This window comes from Ambystoma mexicanum, chromosome 2p (genome assembly GCF_040938575.1).
Source record: "Ambystoma mexicanum isolate Mex_15411 chromosome 2p, UKY_AmexF1_1, whole genome shotgun sequence".
Lineage (NCBI taxonomy): Eukaryota > Metazoa > Chordata > Amphibia > Caudata > Ambystomatidae > Ambystoma > Ambystoma mexicanum.
The window spans coordinates 57809494-57822990 of record NC_090923.1 but is presented as its reverse complement, the minus strand read 5'-3'; the positions used below and the strand labels follow the sequence as shown (position 1 = coordinate 57822990).

The 13497-nt window shown below is 48.8% G+C and overlaps 1 protein-coding gene across 5 annotated transcripts in view; it reads right to left on the bottom strand.

Annotated features, from left to right (window-relative positions):
• The window catches only part of BRPF1 (bromodomain and PHD finger containing 1), a 551318-nt gene that overhangs the window by 536460 nt on the left and 1361 nt on the right, over positions 1–13497 (bottom strand). For 4 of the 5 annotated variants that reach the window (XM_069643245.1, XM_069643247.1, XM_069643248.1 and 1 more), the window contains exon 2: positions 5400–5456. The exons of the other annotated variant lie outside the window; for it this stretch is intronic. The gene's annotated coding sequence lies outside the window, so the exon portion shown is untranslated. The remainder of the gene's footprint in view (positions 1–5399; positions 5457–13497) is intronic. 5 annotated transcript variants of the gene reach the window in all.

Here is a 13497-nt window from a genome sequence, read left to right as displayed (position 1 = left end):
TCTATCTCCCCTTTTCAGAAGGGTTTTTATTCCATGCACTCAAAGCTGGTATCATATCTCCATTGCTGCAGAAACCGGCCCTGGTCCCCATCATTCGAATACATTTCAGCCAACTTGACCCATTGTAACCAAAAGTGACACTCACCTGCTGGCATTCCTCAACTCCAATACCAGAGTCTTGGTTACAGAGTCTGGGTTTGGTTGCAGGCATGCACTATTGGGTTTCTGAGCGTATGCTCTGACAATTCTAGATGAAGGGAACAGGATTCTGGTAGTCAATGGATGAAAATACCGGCGCACACACTTCACAGCACTACGCGGTTAAAAGATAAGAGATAGCAGCCCAAATTGCTGGCTACCCACACTTTGTACAGCGCTCAGCAGCTCTCAAGCCAGTTCCGTGCTTTAAACAATAAAATAAAAATACTGGACTTCTCTGCAGCTTTTGACACTGTGGACCACAGTCTGCCATTTGACACCTTAGAATTGGTGATCCATATGTACAGCTCGACCATAATAAGAGTCTGTTCTCATTTTTGGAAGACAAAATAATACAAGCGGTGGGGCATTCCGTTCACACATCTCTCCAGCCCTGTGGAGTACTTCGGCACTCTCTACGCTTGCCTGGTGCTGCTCAACATATAAAGGACCTCTTTATTTAAACTTCTGATAAACATACCCTATGATGTCAATGATACTCTCCTTTGTTCAACTACTAAGAGACTTTCAGCTGCGCCATTACCAGGACTCTCCTTTTCTTCGAGTCAGGCAGGGTGTTTTAGGAGAAGCTGTAAGCGAGACTCTAGATATAGACTGGTTAGTTACATCTACCAGCTCGGGCCGCTGAGAACCCTACTACTTGATACTAAAAGCCAAGCCCAGCTTGTGGAAGAATCTGCTCATTCTGGACTTCCCTAAGCTGGGCCACCATTATGCCGGGCTTCTGCTTGGGATATCTGGGTCACTTGAGCACACAACAAAGGGAAAGCCAGACTCTTGCACATGGTTCCATTACAGTGAAAGGCAAAGTTTTCATCCGTTTTTTACTGCATGTTTCATATCTCCCAGGAGTCCACATATTCCCCCATAATACTGCCAGTAGAAAGCATTACTTACAATAAAATAAAAATATGCACACAAAAAATGTAATACAGATGCCCTTTTTAGTTTGGGCTATTAGGTGGAAAAGCCACCTATAATCCAACTATTGCATTAGAGTACAGATAAGAGAAATGGCATATGAAAAGGGACACAGCTGGAAAGAGTGGTTTGGTTATATGCCCACCCAATCACTGCCCATGGCCATTCCAACCCAGGTCCTGATCCTCCCAGCAGAAAAGGACTCAGCGTGGCAACTATTAAAGCTAGTTTTAATCAAGCCGTACTATCAAACGCTGCCAGTGGTTTTTTCAAAGCAATCTTCTAAGAGTTAATTACTTAATTGAAGTTGTAAAGGCGCTACTGGTGTAATAGAAATGTCGTACACAGGCCACTACAGGGAACTACTCGTTATGTTTCTACACCTGTATCAGGTATAGGACTTAATTTTACTTATTAGCTATGTTATCACACAAAAACAGAGATCAATGTTTATTATGTCATTATTTAGGTCACCAATTGATGTGTCCAGTATGCGATCCCTAAAACAGAAGCAGACCCTATCCCTGTGGGGTGTGCTGTCCCTAGAGAAATGTGGTGCACTGCCCATCTCATATTATAGAAAGAGGAGAAGCTACCCCTATCACTACAGTGAATCTAATAGAACAAAGTTAAAAATCGCTGGGATCTAGTCCTGTAGCCGTACGCTCACTGGACATCTCACGCGGGTTCTTCAAAAGCTTCACAGCGCGAGGAGGCAGCGAGGCTCCCTGGGGAATCCAGCGCAGGAGTCTTGCTGCCTTCTTTTGAACAACCCGAAGCCTGGTAGACTGACCAAGCAACTAAAGGGACCGCTCTGTCACTCCTTCGTGGAACAGGATATGACGGCTGGGTTGGATGCCCTACCTTATCTGATGGACATACTGCATTTAAACAAGAAATAGATCCTGAAGAAGATGGCCACAGTAGCAGACTCATCGAAACCGGTCGACCCTGTGAATGAGTCCATATCCCCGGGTGGCATTTGGGATACGCAGTATAAGTATCAATCTTAAGTGTGGCTTGTTTGCATTAAAACGTAGTAGCTAGTTTTTCATCTGCTGAAAAGCTTCGAATTGTTATTAGTTTGAGGAAGACCATAATACCCAAGATATAAAAAGAAGGAATTAAATGTATTATTGTCTAACCTCTACTATTTTAGAGAATTGCTCTCTTCCACACAAAAGGTATATGCTTCACGAAGGGTGATAAAGAAACTAGAAATACTCCCACGTGAAATGTCCAGTGTGTGGCCATATGGCTACGGGACTAGATCCCAGCGATTTTTTACTTTGGTCTATTAGATTCACTGTAGTGATAGGGGTAGCTTCTCCTCTTTCTATACTATTAGATAGGCAGTGCACCACCTTTGTCTAGGGACAGCACAGCACACCCCACAGGGATAGGGTGCGTTTCTGGTTAGGACTAGCATATAGTGGACACATCAATTGGTGAACTAAATAATTAAATAATAAACATTGATCTCTGTTTTTGTGCGGTACCATTAAAATGCCTTCTCCCGGTTGGTTTTAGCCACTTTTTATAAGCATTGTGTGTGCCCTTAACTGAGGTCCTGTTAAGAGCAAGCATTGGCAAAGTTGTGCAAGTGTTAGGCATTTGCCAGGTACTGCTATTAGATGCCCATGTAATCACGCCATTTTGCACCTTCTACAATGAATGACCATTTAGTATCACTATGGGGTATCGGGTAATAAAATCGTGGCAAAAATGTTGCAGGCAAAATAAGTCGCGGCAAAATTTGACCCAGTAAAGGTGTACCGCATTATACCATTTAAGGTGAGCAGGGTTGCGGGGGTGTCCCCCACTCCCCTAAAATGGTATGTGTCCGGAGGGGTGCGGGGCTGTCCCCCGCATCCTGTACATGATTGGGGCGACAAAACCACTGTAGTTTTGCTGCGATATTTTGCATGCACTGCCATTTTTGCTGCAATTTTAAAACATGGAACCCACTATGGCAGTGCCTAGGCAAGTGCCTTGCCAAGCCTATACAAAAGCCCAAACTGTTGGCATTGCCATTGCTGGTTAATTTCTAATAGCACTGTACTGGCCTATTACCTAGGTGCTCCTATTTTTTGGCTATGATTTACCTAGGGCCGCAAAATACTGTCAAGTGGGAAATTCAGACTAGAATTTGACCGTATTAACAAAACATAATGTAAATTGCTGGCAAGTCTTTAGCTCCTTCTTGTAACTGAAAAGCACCTGGCGTGCTTTATGCCAACTGCTACCCACAACTACTAGAAACTCCCCAGGCCATCTTGAGCTAAACAACTATATCTAGGTGACATAACTCTGTGCTTGTGTATTTACACTAGGAAGCCTTAAGAAGACATAGAAAGTGTATTGGGTGAACTGTAATAAACAAATGCTATATAGTGTGCACCTCATGTGGAAGTTACTAGCAAACAACATGTACTAGCTGTCCCTCGTTCAACAGAGGCTGAACGATGGCTGAAGGGAGATAACAAGGATCTGTATTTAAATCCTGGTTATTCAAATGTATTTAGCTCCCTGGAAAATCGTTCTAGCATTGACAATCTACGCGAATGCACCACGATGAACATGGTATATGCCATAAGCAAAGGGCGTACTTCAATGAAGCATCTCGAAAAGGTGCAGTGCATGCTGGGTTTTACTAGGTTGGCAACAGCTGTCAATCCCAGCAGTGACGGGAACATCCTGTGATGGGATGATGGCCGTGTGTGCAAGTCCTGGCTGACATCCCCCATCAACTTAGACCACAGCGACCAATTTAATCAAAAGACCACATCATATCTGACAAGACGTACAGGCTGGTGACTTCGAAAAAGAAATTCTGACAAAGTCAACAGTTTGGGCTTTTGTGTAGGCATATGACAGACATTGCCACAATGGTACAAAAGGCCATATAATGGCAACAGCTGGAAAATAGTTTGACTACGTGGGTATAAGATGTCAATGCTTTGCAAATACCAAATACCTGCGCACAAGTGAAAACTGTTGGATTTTCAAATGCTTTTTTTTAAACATTTTTTTTTTAACATGACTTGCAAGAAGCAGATGACAATACATGCACAGTGATTATAAATCAAGTGGCTGAAGAAACGCTTGATTAAAACATTACAGCAATTTCCAGGATGAAAATGTGCCATAGGCTAGCGATATTTGACTCTTGGCGAGTTTTAAAAGACGAATTTGTGGCTCAGTGGACAAAAGCACCCACTACAGGTGCCTGCATTTGGCCTCATGGTCACAGTTTTGAATCCTGGCAGGTCCACTCAGCCCTTTATCCTTCTGAGGTAGATATAATGAGTACCATTAAGTTAGGTAACAACAGGTTCTCTCATTGGGCGGCTTCATTGTAACCCTTAAGTAAGCCTCCTTAAGCTCCGTTAGAGCGCCTCGATGCCTGCAGGCTGTAGCGCGCTTTACAAATCCAAATAAATAAACAAACATCGGTTATCAATAACGCCAAGATGCCCCGCTGGGGGTGAACGGGCACACTACAAATAAACCCGTTAGGTTAAGAAATAGTGTGCTTTGTGCAATTATATAGAATTGAGGTGGCAAGTGTCTTATGGCTGGGTAGTACCTTGCAACTTGAAATTTTGCATCCTGCTATTTTTTTAACACTCAGAAGTTGGCTTGGAAACAACATGGGCAGGGCTTTTGCAGCACACAGTTTGATGTTTCTGCATAAAATAGGTCCTTTGCAGCACAAAGTTTGATGTTACTGCATAAGATCCCAGCAGGGTGTGCTCATGGCAGGAAACATCCATTAGTATTAACATGGTCATGACAGGTCCACGTGTGGGTACATAAACACCAAAAAGCTGTGTGCCCCACTTACCCCCCCCCTTGAGAACCTATTTTTCCATTACATCTACTCCAATTACATTTGGCTTCTAAGTGGCAATGAAACGCTAACCTAATAGCCAAAACTAAGAACAATACATTTCCGCACTGGTTGCTAACTCCAAAAGGATATTCTGTGAAAAACGCTTCATAGAAAACTTATCTAAATAGAACCTTCCTCAATAACATTGACCCAAAAAACAAAAAAGAGGAAATAGAGTGTGCTAATCAAAAAGAAAAACGGTTAAGGGGTGGAGGCCAACAAAACGAAAAGGTTAAAGTAGAAAAAAGGATAAAGTAGAAAACAAGACCTTCAAGGAAGACAGCTAAATTCTGAAAGACGTTTTCCAAAGAAAGCACCTTCACTTAGAAACCATAAAGATTAATAGGGCTTGGGCAGAGCTTACCATTGTGTGCTTTAAGGTGACCAAACTACTGGAACTTTCCCATGGTGCAGTGTCCGTCTAAAAAAAGTGAAACCAATAGGTTACAGTCGTTTGAACACTTCATACTCCAGAAACTTACATAAAACCCCAAGGACACGGGTGTCTATAGATCCCTTGCATTTTATTTCCAAGCGTAAGGAACTAGAGGTTTCCCTTAAATACAGAACATCACACACATACACCAATTGTACCTCTTCAATGCAGCACATGAACTAACTCTGGATCCATCTGGCTTTGAAGGGAGCATTGCCCGTTTCCAACATGTGCACCTTCTACAATACTAGTGTTTAGACCACTTAAGCATTCACAGTTTGACAAATAAGGCGCCTGGTGCGTACTGTGGTACAGGTTTCCTTAGACTGTCAAAAAGGGGCCAGTAGTTGAGCAAGGATTAGAGTCTAGGTTACTTGAAACCAATCACCAACAATGTCACCAAACCACATCTACTCCCATGTAGAGGTTGCTTGTTTATGGGGAAAAACAGGATGCCGCACCTGTTCTGAAAGACCGTGCAGTGTGCTCTCCTAACAAGTCACAAAATGTCTCCGATTCATTAAGACGACATATAAACAGAGGGTCAGTCAGGGAGAGCAAACTCAACACTTCTGAGCAGATGCAGCTTTGGTTAGTTAGTGCCAGCATGCAGCACGATGCCCTGTAATGTAAATACACTGAATTGCATGGCCTGTAATCATACCCGCAATATACACCGCGAAGGAACACAAAGCAGCCATCATTAATCACCTCTGACTCATTTCTTGTATTCATTATACTTACATTTCATAAAACGAAAGGACTGCGGTTACAACTGCATTACTATTTTGATTTACGGTGAACTACAATGTCTGCGCTGTAGTGTAATGGCTAGCAAAACAAAACGATGCTCATCTAAAACCATGCAAGTGTGGAAATCATGGTTTGGGGCAATCCGGGTAGGGGCCAGGGGTCTGATGATTGAATCAGGTGGGCTCCACTAGAGAGAACATACTTCCAACCATTCAAAATAACACACAAAACTAAAAGCACACGGGCAACGTAGGGAAATATACTTCGGGTGATGGATTCATGGTGAACCTGCGAGAGGAGTCTGCAACCGGTGGCTCTCCGGATGTTTCGGACTACAACTCCAATGATACCACACCATTGACTTTGCTGGCTAACGCGGATGGGGCGGGTTGTAGTCCCCAAAACATCTCAAGAGCTTAAAGGTTACAGATCTCGGGTAGCGGCGTTACAAAACAGCGTAATATGTATTCAAAACTCTAACAACACACAAAGGGGAAATAGCGAATACGAAAGACAGCTGAAGATGTGGTCCTTATCTTTGTCAAATTCAATGTTAAAAGCGTGGCCTTATCGCGTAGCTATGTAGCTGCATGCAAGGAGGAGTGTCCCCAGGCACGGGGTTGCGTCTTGAATTTAGAAAACAGGGGAGATGGAACCATCTAAAGGCGTCCCATTGGAGCTGCCTTTTATATTAATTCTGTCCAATATTCTTGAAAGTTGCCTACTTGTGCTAGTCTAAGTCAACAGATGGCTTCTGGGCATTAGGCGGGCTAGATAGGCGTTGATCGTGTACTTGCCCCCTTAGATATTCTGGTAACATCGCTGTCTTGAAAGACGGGCTAGCACTGCACGTACACTCAAAACCTAATGTACATCGCAGTCCTGGCGACATACTTTCGTACCCCATCAGCACTACATTAGAGCAGTAACCGGCCCAAATGCTAGAATGAACGCTTATCGTTCAACACTCCCTTGCCAAATCCTCGCCAGCCAAGACAAGAATCAAACACCAGGAGCGCTTGCAGCAGGGGCATCTGCCAATCCTCACCAGCCAAAACAAGAATCAAACACCAGGAGCGCTTGCAGCAGGGGCATCTGCCAATCCTCACCAGCCAAGAATCAAACATCAGGAGCGCTAACAGCAGGGGCATCTGCCAATCCTCACCAGCCAAGACAAGAATCAAACACCAGGGGCGCTAACAGCAGGGGCATCTGCGAATCCTCACCAGACAAGACAAGAATCAAACATCAGGAGCGCCAACAGCACGGGCATCTTCCAATCCTCACCAGCGAAGACAAGAATCAAACACCAGGGGCGCTTACAGCAGGGGCATCTGCCAATCCTCATCAGCCAAGCCAAGAATCAAAACACCAGGAGCGCTAACAGCAGGGGCATCTGCCAATCCTCACCAGCTAAGAATCAAACACCAGGAGCGCTTGCAGCAGGGGCATCTGCGAATCCTCACCAGCCAAGACAAGAATCAAACATCAGGAGCGCTAACAGCAGGGGCATCTGCCAATCCTCACCAGCCAAGACGTGAATCAAACAGCAGGGGCATCTGCCAATCCTCACCAGCCAGGACAAGAATCAAACAGCAGGGGCATCTGCCAATCCTCACCAGCCAGGACAAGAATCAAACACCAGGGGCGCTAACAGCAGGGGCATCTGCCAATCCTCACCAGCAAGGACAAGAATCAAACACCAGGGGCGCTAACAGCAGGGGCATCTGCCAATCCTCACCAGCCAAGACGTGAATCCAGCAGGGGCATCTGCCAGTCCTTACCAGCCAAGCCAAGAATCAAACACCAGGGGCGCTAAACAGCAGGGGCATCTGCCAATCCTCACCAGCCAAGCCAAGAATCAAACACCAGGGGCGCTTACAGCAGGGGCATCTGCCAATCCTCATCAGCCAAGCCAAGAATCAAAAAACCAGGAGCGCTAACAGCAGGGGCATCTGCCAATCCTCACCAGCTAAGAATCAAACACCAGGAGCGCTTGCAGCAGGGGCATCTGCGATTCCTCACCAGCCAAGACAAGAATCAAACATCAGGAGCGCTAACAGCAGGGGCATCTGCCAATCCTCACCAGCCAAGACGTGAATCAAACAGCAGGGGCATCTGCCAATCCTCACCAGCCAGGACAAGAATCAAACAGCAGGGGCATCTGCCAATCCTCACCAGCCAGGACAAGAATCAAACACCAGGGGCGCTAACAGCAGGGGCATCTGCCAATCCTCAGCAGCAAGGACAAGAATCAAACACCAGGGGCGCTAACAGCAGGGGCATCTGCCAATCCTCACCAGCCAAGACGTGAATCCAGCAGGGGCATCTGCCAATCCTCACCAGCCAAGCCAAGAATCAAACACCAGGGGCGCTAAACAGCAGGGGCATCTGCCAATCCTCACCAGCCAAGACAAGAATCAAACACCAGGGGCGCTAACAGCAGGGCCATCTGCCAATCCTCCCCAGCCAAGACAAGAATCAAACACCAGGAGCGCTAACAGCAGGGGCATCTGCCAATCCTCACCAGCCAAGACAAGAATCAAACACCAGGAGCGCTAACAGCAGGGCCATCTGCCAATCCTCCCCAGCCAAGACAAGAATCAAACACCAGGAGCGCTAACAGCAGGGGCATCTGCCAATCCTCACCAGCCAGGACAAGAATCAAACACCAGGAGCGCTAACAGCAGGGGCATCTGCCAATCCTCACCAGCCAAGACAGGAATCAAACACCAGGAGCGCTAACAGCAGGGGCATCTGCCAATCCTCACCAGCCAAGACAAGAATCCAGCAGGGGCATCTGCCAATCCTTACCAGCCAAGCCAAGAATCAAACACCAGGGGCGCTAAACAGCAGGGGCATCTGCCAATCCTCACCAGCCAAGCCAAGAATCAAACACCAGGGGCGCTTACAGCAGGGGCATCTGCCAATCCTCATCAGCCAAGCCAAGAATCAAAACACCAGGAGCGCTAACAGCAGGGGCATCTGCCAATCCTCACCAGCTAAGAATCAAACACCAGGAGCGCTTGCAGCAGGGGCATCTGCGAATCCTCACCAGCCAAGACAAGAATCAAACATCAGGAGCGCTAACAGCAGGGGCATCTGCCAATCCTCACCAGCCAAGACGTGAATCAAACAGCAGGGGCATCTGCCAATCCTCACCAGCCAGGACAAGAATCAAACACCAGGGGCTCTAACAGCAGGGGCATCTGCCAATCCTCACCAGCCAAGACGTGAATCCAGCAGGGGCATCTGCCAATCCTCACCAGCCAAGCCAAGAATCAAACACCAGGGGCGCTAAACAGCAGGGGCATCTGCCAATCCTCACCAGCCAAGACAAGAATCAAACACCAGGGGCGCTAACAGCAGGGCCATCTGCCAATCCTCACCAGCCAGGACAAGAATCAAACACCAGGAGCGCTAACAGCAGGGCCATCTGCCAATCCTCCCCAGCCAAGACAAGAATCAAACACCAGGAGCGCTAACAGCAGGGGCATCTGCCAATCCTCACCAGCCAGGACAAGAATCAAACACCAGGAGCGCTAACAGCAGGGGCATCTGCCAATCCTCACCAGCCAAGACAGGAATCAAACACCAGGAGCGCTAACAGCAGGGGCATCTGCCAATCCTCGCCAGCCAAGACAAGAATCAAACACCAGGGGCGCTTACAGCAGGGGCATCTGCCAATCCTCGCCAGCCAAGACAAGAATCAAACACCAGGGGCGCTAACAGCAGGGGCATCTGCCAATCCTCACCAGCCAAGCCAAGAATCAAACACCAGGAGCGCTAACAGCAGGGGCATCTGCCAATCCTCACCAGCCAAGACAAGAATCAAACACCAGGAGCGCTAACAGCAGGGGCATCTGCCAATCCTCACCAGCCAAGACAAGAATCAAACAGCATGGGCGCTAACAGCAGGGGGATTTGCCAATCCTCGCCAGCCAAGAATCAAACACCAGGGGCGCTTGCAGCAGGGCCATCTGCCAATCCTCACCAGCCAAGACAAGAAAAACACCATGGGCGCTAACAGCAGGGGCATCTGCCAATCCTCACCAGCCAAGACAAGAATCAAACACCAGGGGCGCTAACAGCAGGGGCATCTGCCAATCCTCACCAGCCAAGCCAAGAATCAAACACCAGGGGCGCTAACAGCAGGGGCATCTGCCAATCCTCACCAGCCAAGACAAGAATCAAACACCAGGAGCGCTAACAGCAGGGGCATCTGCCAATCCTCACCAGCCAAGACAAGAATCAAACAGCATGGGCGCTAACAGCAGGGGGATTTGCCAATCCTCGCCAGCCAAGAATCAAACACCAGGGGCGCTTGCAGCAGGGCCATCTGCCAATCCTCACCAGCCAAGACAAGAAAAACACCATGGGCGCTAACAGCAGGGGCATCTGCCAATCCTCACCAGCCAAGACAAGAATCAAACACCAGGGGCGCTAACAGCAGGGGCATCTGCCAATCCTCACCAGCCAAGACAAGAATCAAACACCAGGGGCGCTAACAGCAGGGGCATCTGCCAATCCTCACCAGCCAAGACAAGAATCAAACACCAGGGGCGTTAACAGCCGGGGCATCTGCCAATCCTCACCAGCCAAGACAAGAATCAAACACCAGGGGCATCTGCCAATCCTCACCAGCCAGGACAAGAATCAAACAGCAGGGGCATCTGCCAATCCTCACCAGCCAGGACAAGAATCAAACACCAGGGGCGCTAACAGCAGGGGCATCTGCCAATCCTCACCAGCCAGCACAAGAATCAAACACCAGGGGCGCTAACAGCAGGGGCATCTGCCAATCCTCACCAGCCAAGACAAGAATCAAACACCAAGGGCGCTAACAGCAGGGGCATCTGCCAATCCTCACCAGCCAAGACGTGAATCAAACAGCAGGGGCATCTGCCAATCCTCACCAGCCAGGACAAGAATCAAACACCAGGGGCGCTAACAGCAGGGGCATCTGCCAATCCTCACCAGCCAAGCCAAGAACCAAACACCAGGGGCGCTAACAGCAGGGGCATCTGCCAATCCTCGCCAGCCAAGACAAGAATCAAACACCAGGGGCGCTAACAGCAGGGGCACCTGCCAATCCTCGCCAGCCAGGACAAGAATCAAACACCAGGGGCGCTAACAGCAGGGGCATCTGCCAATCCTCGCCAGCCAAGACAAGAATCAAAACACCAGGAGCGCTAACAGCAGGGGCATCTGCCAATCCTCACCAGCCAGGACAAGAATCAAACAGCAGGGGCATCTGCCAATCCTCACCAGCCAGGACAAGAATCAAACACCAGGGGCGCTAACAGCAGGGGCATCTGCCAATCCCCACCAGCCAGCACAAGAATCAAACACCAGGGGCGCTAACAGCAGGGGCATCTGCCAATCCTCACCAGCCAAGACGTGAATCAAACAGCAGGGGCGCTAACAGCAGGGGCATCTGCCAATCCTCGCCAGCCAAGACAAGAACCAAACACCAGGGGCGCTAGCAGCAGTGGCATCTGCCAATCCTCGCCAGCCAGGACAAGAATCAAACACCAGCGGCGCTAACAGCAGGGGCATCTGCCAATCCTCGCCAGCCAAGACAAGAATCAAAACACCAGCAGCGCTAACAGCAGGGGCATCTGCCAATCCTCGCCAGCCAAGCCAAGAATCAAACACCAGGGGCGCTAACAGCAAGGGCATCTGCCAATCCTCGCCAGCCAAGCCAAGAATCAAACACCAGGGGCGCTAACAGCAGGGGCATCTGCCAATCCTCGCCAGCCAAGCCAAGAATCAAACACCAGGGGCGCTAACAGCAGGGGCATCTGCCAATCCTCACCAGCCAAGGCAAGAATCAAACACCAGGGGCGCTAACAGCAGGGGCATCTGCCAATCCTCGCCAGCCAGGACAAGAATCAAACACCAGGGGCGCTTACAGCAGGGGCATCTGCCAATCCTCGCCAGCCAGGACAAGAATCAAACACCAGGGGCGCTAACAGCAGGGGCATCTGCCAATCCTCGCCAGCCAGGACAAGAATCAAACACCAGGGGCGCTAACAGCAGGGCCATCTGTCAATCCTCGCCAGCCAAGCCAAGAATCAAACACCATGGGCGCTAACAACAGGGGCATCTGCTGTGTACACAATGCGTACAGCGGGTGGGCGCATTGGGTTCTGTAAAGTGCTTCTGAGAACGTCCCGTGCACACGGCAGGTGTGAGGGTTCCTCATATGTTTGTAGAGAAGATGTTTACCGTCTTCCCCTCCATATCTTCATGCGAGTCCGGTCTCCATATGCAACGCTGTGGCCGTGGTCTAATAAGCATTATCACTGAGCATCTGTTTATTGACGTTTTGTACGTGCTGCATGCACACGCCTCTCTCTCCAGAATGCAAGGAGGACTAGTGGTAATATCTTGTGCCATTTCTTTTTTTGCGATTCGTTGTCGTGCTTTTGTCAACACGTGCATGGGGTCTTCAGCCTCTATAACAATACATACATTTAAAACTCAATCTTTGAGTGAAGAAGGAAATGTGTAGAGCTTTTCGGATTCAGAGTGCCTCTGCGGTGAGCTAGCCAGTGGCACTTCCAGGAAGTATTGGAGTGACAGTGCACAGTAGAGGGTAGGAGAGGGGCAGTCTATTGACAGACAAGGCCAGGCGTAGTAGAGAGACAATCTACTTGTAGCTGTGGGGGGTAGCAAGAGTGCACCGACAAAACCACAGTAGCCCCCGACATCGGAAGAGGGACAGTCCGTCGGCTGAGAGTAGTACAGTGACAGCACGGGCAGTAGTAAAGGCACAGAGCATTGGCAGTAGCAAGCGTTAGCAGAAGGGCAGTAGAGCCACTGACAGGAGCAGAGTGACGGTGCACCGGCAGTTGTAGACGGATAGGCCACAGAATAGTATAGGGACAGTGCTGAGAGAGTCATCGACGGGCAGTAGAAGGGGGTAGTAGCACAATGCCAGCCAGTCCACTGACAGTACCAGAGGGATAGTACACGTGCAATAGTAGATGTGCAGGCGCAGTAATAAAGGGACAGCGCACTGACAGTAGAAGTGGGATAGACAGTCCACTGACACAGCAGAGTGACAGTGCACGGGCAATAGTATGGAGCGTGCATGGGCAGTAGTGAAGGGACAGCGCACTGACCGTAGAAGAGACAGTCCACGGACAATAAGGGGTGTTTGCAGGGGCAGTAATAAAGGGGCAGATGGACAGTCTACTGACATTAGCAGGGGGTAGCATAAGTACAGACTTCTGAGATTCGTGGAGGGACAGCACGGGGAGTAGTA